At 56.0% G+C, this 6000-nt stretch overlaps 1 protein-coding gene across 1 annotated transcript in view; it reads right to left on the reverse strand.

Moving 5' to 3' along the window:
- The window catches only part of PCGF3 (polycomb group ring finger 3), a 51884-nt gene extending 46427 nt beyond the window's left edge, over positions 1–5457 (reverse strand). Inside the window, exon 1 of the mRNA XM_065877892.1 lies at positions 5322–5457. The gene's annotated coding sequence lies outside the window, so the exon portion shown is untranslated. The remainder of the gene's footprint in view (positions 1–5321) is intronic.
- Between the last annotated feature and the right edge of the window lie 543 nt (positions 5458–6000).

The following is a 6000-nucleotide window of genomic DNA, read 5'->3' on the forward strand; positions in this document are numbered from 1 at the left end:
CTCTGCTCCTCACTACCTGTGACCATGCCCTGTGCCTGCATGTCCTCGCCACGCACGTGCGGGTGAGCAGAGAGCAGCCTGGGGTGACTTTAAGGTCGAAGGTGTTGGGACTTCCCTGATGGCCCAGTGGGTAAGACCCCGCGCTCCCAATGCAGAGGGCCCAGGTTCAACCCCTGGTCAGGAAACTAGATCCCACATGCCACAACTAGAAGATCCCACATGCCGCAATTAAGACCCGGCACAGCCAAATAAATGAATAAATATTAAAAAAAAAAAAAAAGACTGAAGGTGTTAATACACAGAACACCTTAAGAACAGGGCCACAAAAGGGAACAACAAGGTCAGCTTTTAGGTATTCTTCATTGAGCACCTATTACATGCCAGGCCCTGCTAAGAATCAGCAAATATAGCAGCTGACACGACCCACACAGGTCAAGAAGTCTGTGGACAGCTTTCTACTGTTTGCTTATTTTGTGTTAAACAACTGGAATTTGCCGTTAGTGTCGCAAAGTCCAGCAAATATGGATGCATTTGCCCCCCCAAAAAAATTCCAGTTAACCTCAACTCTCTAAATTCACCTAAGCATTAGAGGTTCTCTTCAAAAAAAAAACCCAGTCAACCTAACAATTGGTTTTTAAGGACAATATTTTCTAGTGAGTTTTAGTTCTTCTCAATGAAGGGTTTTGCTTAATTTAATGGACAATTCTGAAGCAATGCTCCCGCCTTAACCCTCTCATCACATGTTAAGTGTTTCATTATTGTCGTCTGGGCCTTCATATAATTCAGTGCTGTAGGGAGAAACATGCAGATTAGAAAAGACAGTCTATTTTTATTTTTTAAATAAACAAATAAATTATTTATTTTTGGCTGTGTTGGGTCTCTGTTGCTGCACGCAGGCTTTCTCTAGTTGCGGCGAGCAGGGGTTACTCTTCATTGATGTGCGTGGGCTTCTCGTTGCGATGGTTTCTCTTGTTGCAGAGCACGGGCTCTAGGCACGCGGGCTTCAGTAGTTGTGGCCTGCGGGCTCAGTAGTTGTGGCTCGCGGGCTCTAGAGCACAGTCTCAGTAGTTGTGGCACACAGGCTTAGCTGCTCCACAGCATGTGGGATCTTTCCGGGCCAGGGCTCGAACCCGTATCCCCTGCATTGGCAGGCAGATTCTTAACCACTGTGCCACCAGGGGAGTCCCTCTAGTTATTTTTAAAAACGTCACTTTTTAAAATTCAATGAAAAACTATCAACTTGTAGAGCTGAAGAACAGTTCCATTTTTTGACACACAATGAACTGTGCAGCGTTTTTGCAATAGTGACAGCAAATATCAGAAAGGTAGTAAGAAACTGTCCCCAAACCTCAACATATTTCAATAGAGAAGAAGATTACATTTTCAAATTCGATTCTGACCATTAACCAAATAAAGCTCCAATGAAGTAACAAATCCTGCCACTTAATAGATTAAAGAGTAACAGTACAGACCAAAACAAACCTCGCTTTATAATCCAAAGCAAACAACCCAAATAAATAATTCCAATCACTGGCAAAGGGCCCTGCCTCACCCCAGCAGGGTGGAAACCTGGCAGGTCCACAGAGCAGGGTGGCAGAGGGGACACCTCCCTCCACGTGGTGACAAGCTCTCGAGGGAGCCTCCCGTGCGGGCCCTGCACGGGTGCCCTTCACAGCCCTGTGCTGCAGCGCCAGCCCAAGCGCCACAAAGTCCAAGCACCGGGGAGGAGAAGCCACAGGGCTGAGCACAAGAGGCCCTTGCACACAGGTTCCTGGAGCATCCTTCCCTACAAAGGTCAAATAAAAACATTTTGGGATCTCACATCTTAAAAACGTCTTACAAATGTCAGTTGATCATTTCTGGAGGAAAATAATTAGCAGGAATAAAATGAAGCTCTAGAAACAACTAAAATCGCTGTACTTGAAGCTTCCAAGAACTCTATATCGCCGACACATACACACCTACAATTTAATTGTATGTGGGAAGCGGGGGAGCTTATGGCTTGCTACAGCTGTTCTAAGTTAATTCCTAAAAAGCTTTCTTATTTGTAATTTCTCTCCTGTCATGCGTAAGCTCCGGCGTCATCCCATCATCACAATGGTGACATCAGAGCAACCTGTGTAACTAAAGAGACAGCTGAGCTGCTGCAACCTTGGGCTGAGCACACAGCTCTGCACAATTCTGTTCATTCACCTGCAGGGCACTTCTCAGGCACAGGCCCTGCAGGAGCTACCACCACCTGATCAATGCCAGGCATTAGGATGGCCCAGGCCCACCCCGCCCAGGAAGCACACCCCTGTGGAGTTCCTCCTCCTTAAGCGTGGGCTGGGCCTGATGACTAGGTTCTAACAAAGGATATGGCAAAAGGCATGGGATATCACTGCCAAGATTAGGTCATGAAGACTGTGGCCTCCTGCTTGCTCCCTTGTCCTGTCGCTGGCCCTCGAGCTGCCCCACAGACGTCTCCAGCCAGCAGCCTGGAAGCAACTCCTCCCCAGATGAACCTCCAGACAAGACCACAGCGCCGGTGGGCACCCTGACGGCAGCCTTGTGAGACCCTGGGTCCAAGGAGCCTTGTGAGACCCTGGGCCCAGCTAAGCTGTGACTGGACTCCTGACCCACAGACACTGTGAGATAATAATTGGTATCGTTTTAAGGCACTACATTTTGGGGTAATTTGCGGGACAGTAATATATAAATAATACAACCATCCAGCACTATCACACCTTCAGAAATCCAAAAATGGGAAAATAAAGAGCCTAACCAAACCTGAATGCCCAGTTTTACAAGTCTTTTCCAAAGCTTCACAAAGCAAATTAAGTTTTTTAAAAAGCAAAGTACATGTTAAAAAAAAAAACCCACAGGGACTTCCCTGGTGGTCCAGTAGTTAAGAATCTGCCTTCCAATGCAGGGGACGCTGGTTCGATCCCTGTTGGGGAACTAAGATCCCACATGCCACGGGGCAACTAAGCCCACGCGAGCCCAGGAGCCCGCGGGCCACAACTAGGCAGAAGCCCGCGCACCGCAACGAAAGATCCCGCGTGCCGCAACTAAGACCCGATGCAGCCAAGTAAATTTAAAAAACAAACAAACAAAAAACACACACACACAGAAAAAGCAAGCACTGAGTAACAAGGTCGCAAGTGTGGTTACATTTGACGAATCAAAATAGGCTGGACTACTCGGGGGTTCCACGCACTTAAGCTTAGTTACAGTGAAATGTTACACTGAAAACGCAAGGGGGTTTCTCCTAAGTAATCAAGAAGTGAAGTTACGGCACAAAATGAAATACCGAACTGACCACTTCAAGCATCCCCCTTGGGAATGTTAGACGCGTGCCTCACCCTAACACAGGGCGACCTTTCTGAAAGCACTCCCGCCTTTCGTCCACGCAATGAATGTGCTGCACGCCCACCCCATGCCAGGGAGCCAGTGCCTGCCTGGGCTTTCCATCCTCTCAAACTCCTCCAACGTTACCCTACTGGACACACTCTGGAGCCCTTCCCCAGCCGAAGGGCAGCACTTCTCCATCCCCTCTTCCAAATTAAAGGACAACACGGGCAAGCTCTAAGTGAAGTCTGCTTCGAAGGTTTCAGAGAAGCAAAGCTCCCATCCCAAGGTCCTTTCCTGGAGTGGAGGAGGTGCCTGATGGCTCACCTGACACGCACTGGGCCGTCTGGCTCCAAACCCTTCCCGCAGCCCACACTCCCAGCTTGGACCCCACCCCGCCTGGAAATTCCTGGACACAGAAAACACCTCCAGACCTTGAGAATGGGGCTCTTTTGGTGACACCACTGGAGGGAGGGGAGGACAGGAGTGGTTGAAGGTGCCTGACACTGACCACAGGGCCCAGGTAAGGAAAGGATGGCAGCCCTGGAGCAGGGACTGGGAGAACAGGGTAGGGGACAGCTTTCTGGGTCTGGGGAGGGGCAAAGCACTGGCCTGGGGCATGGAGCCAGTGGGGACTAGGAGCCCCCACCCCCACCCCCGCTTGAGTCCCCAGAGATGGGAGGATGGGCCTCAACCCTGCCTACCCCCAGGGCCCAGCCCAGGCAGCATCTGCTGAAGGTCAGAAGGTTTGTGAGGCCCAGGTGCTCAGGGGCCTCACGGAGAGGGCTGGTTTGCACCTGTGGGGCTCAGGTGACCAGGATCCCTGATGCTTCAGAGCCTTTACAGAAGCCAGGTCCAGCTGAGTGGGCTGGGTAGATTCTGGGCACCTCTGGAACCTGCCCCAGGGCCCAATCCCCTGGGGGTCCAGCCTGAGGTCCCGGCGCCCCTTACATACCACCCTTGGGGTCTGAGTGCTTCTCAGGGACTCATTCAAGAGCCTTGGCCTCCCTGGGGACCTGACTCCAAGTTCCAGCTCTTATCACGGTCGTGGCCCTCTCTGACCGCCAGCCTTCTTCACGGCTGCCCCAACATCCGACTCTCCTACATGACCTACCTGGGTCATCCCTGGAGCCTGTCACAAGGCAAGAGCCCTCCACATGGCACAGTCCCAGGGTCATGGCCTCCTGGGAAAGAGAGGCTGTCCCAGGGTCCCAGAGGTGCTCACAGGATGGTTCCAGAATTCTGGTCCTACTGGGGGCCAGTCCAGGGGTCCAGACCTCCCCAGGTGACCCATCCTAACGTCCAGGCCTCCTCAGTGACTTGTCCCAGTGTCCCAGCTGTTCCTGGGTCCTGGCCCTGCTCGGTGACCTGTCTCGGGTCCAGCTCTCTCTGATTCCTGCTGAGTCTTAAGGTTCCAGCCCTCCTCCGTGACCCATAGTGAGGCTGGACCCTCCTCCATGACCCGTATCAGGGTTGGACTCTCCTAGGTGATCTGTCTCAGTGTACAGTGAGTGCTTCCTAGTCCTTTTCTTGTTGGGTCCCGAGGTCCAGCCCTCCCCGGTGACCCGTCCTGGGGTCTGGTCCATGGTCCCTCCGCGGTGGCCATTCCTGGGGTCCGGTCCTCCCTGGTCACTCCGCGGTGGCCCGTCCTGGGGTCCGGTCCTCCCTGGCCCCTCCGCGGTGACCCGTCCTGAGGTCCGGTCCTCCCTGGTCCCTCCCCGTCCTGGGGTCCGGTCCTCTCTGGTCCCTCCCCGGTGACCCGTCCTGGGGTCCAGTCCTCCCTGGTCCCTCCCCGAAGACCGGTCCCGGGGTCGGGCCCTGCCCGGGGTCCCGGCCCCGCCGAACGGAGTCGGGGATCCGCAGGCCGGGCCGACGAGGGCGCAGGGGCGCGGACCAGGGTTCGGAGCCTTCCGGGCCCGGACACGGACCGAGGCCGCGGCCTGTGTAGCGAGCGCCGCGGGCCAGGCCGGGCGGGGCGCGGACTCACTGACCTGCCGTCTCAGCTGCGGGCGAGCGGGGCGCACGCGGGGGCCGCGCCGGGAGAGGGAGGGGGCGCCGCTCCCTCCGGGTCCCCCCCAAGAGCAGGAGAAAAAAATCCGTCCGGAGTTTAAAACAAAGAGGCGGAAATGCCCGAGCAGAGCCGAGCGCAGAGTCGGGGGCGCCGCTCTTGGAGCATGCGCGTTGCGCGGACCGGCTCCCACCCGGCCGCCGGGGCAGGGGCGGGGCCTGGAGTCGGTGGGTCCCGGGGCGGGGCCCAGGGCGTGGTCAGAGGGCGCAGGCGCGTCCGGGCTGGGCCGGGCCCTGGGACCTGGAGAGGCGAGGGGGCCAGCGGCGGGACCTAGGAGGGGGCGTGGTCAGAAGGTGTGGGTGGGGACAGGGGGCGGGGTCAGAGGGAGAGGGACCTAGAGAGCCCCGGGGCCGGGCTCTGCGCGGACACCCGTGAGGGGTCGGGGAGGCGGGGCCAGAGGTGGGGCGGGGCCTCGAGGAGGTGTAGGGCGATCCCTGGCCTGGGGGCGGGGCCGAGGCGGGGACGGGGCGTGGTCGGCTGGCGCTGCGCCAGGAGGGGGAGCGGCTTGCGGAACCCTGGAACCTGCAGGCAGCTGGCGCTCCGGGACCAGGGGTTTCCTCCGAGGGAGGCGGTCTTGCTCTTGCATTCCTGTTCTTCCTGGG

The sequence above is a fragment of the Phocoena phocoena genome, chromosome 5 (assembly GCF_963924675.1).
Source record: "Phocoena phocoena chromosome 5, mPhoPho1.1, whole genome shotgun sequence".
In the NCBI taxonomy this organism is placed as follows: domain Eukaryota; kingdom Metazoa; phylum Chordata; class Mammalia; order Artiodactyla; family Phocoenidae; genus Phocoena; species Phocoena phocoena.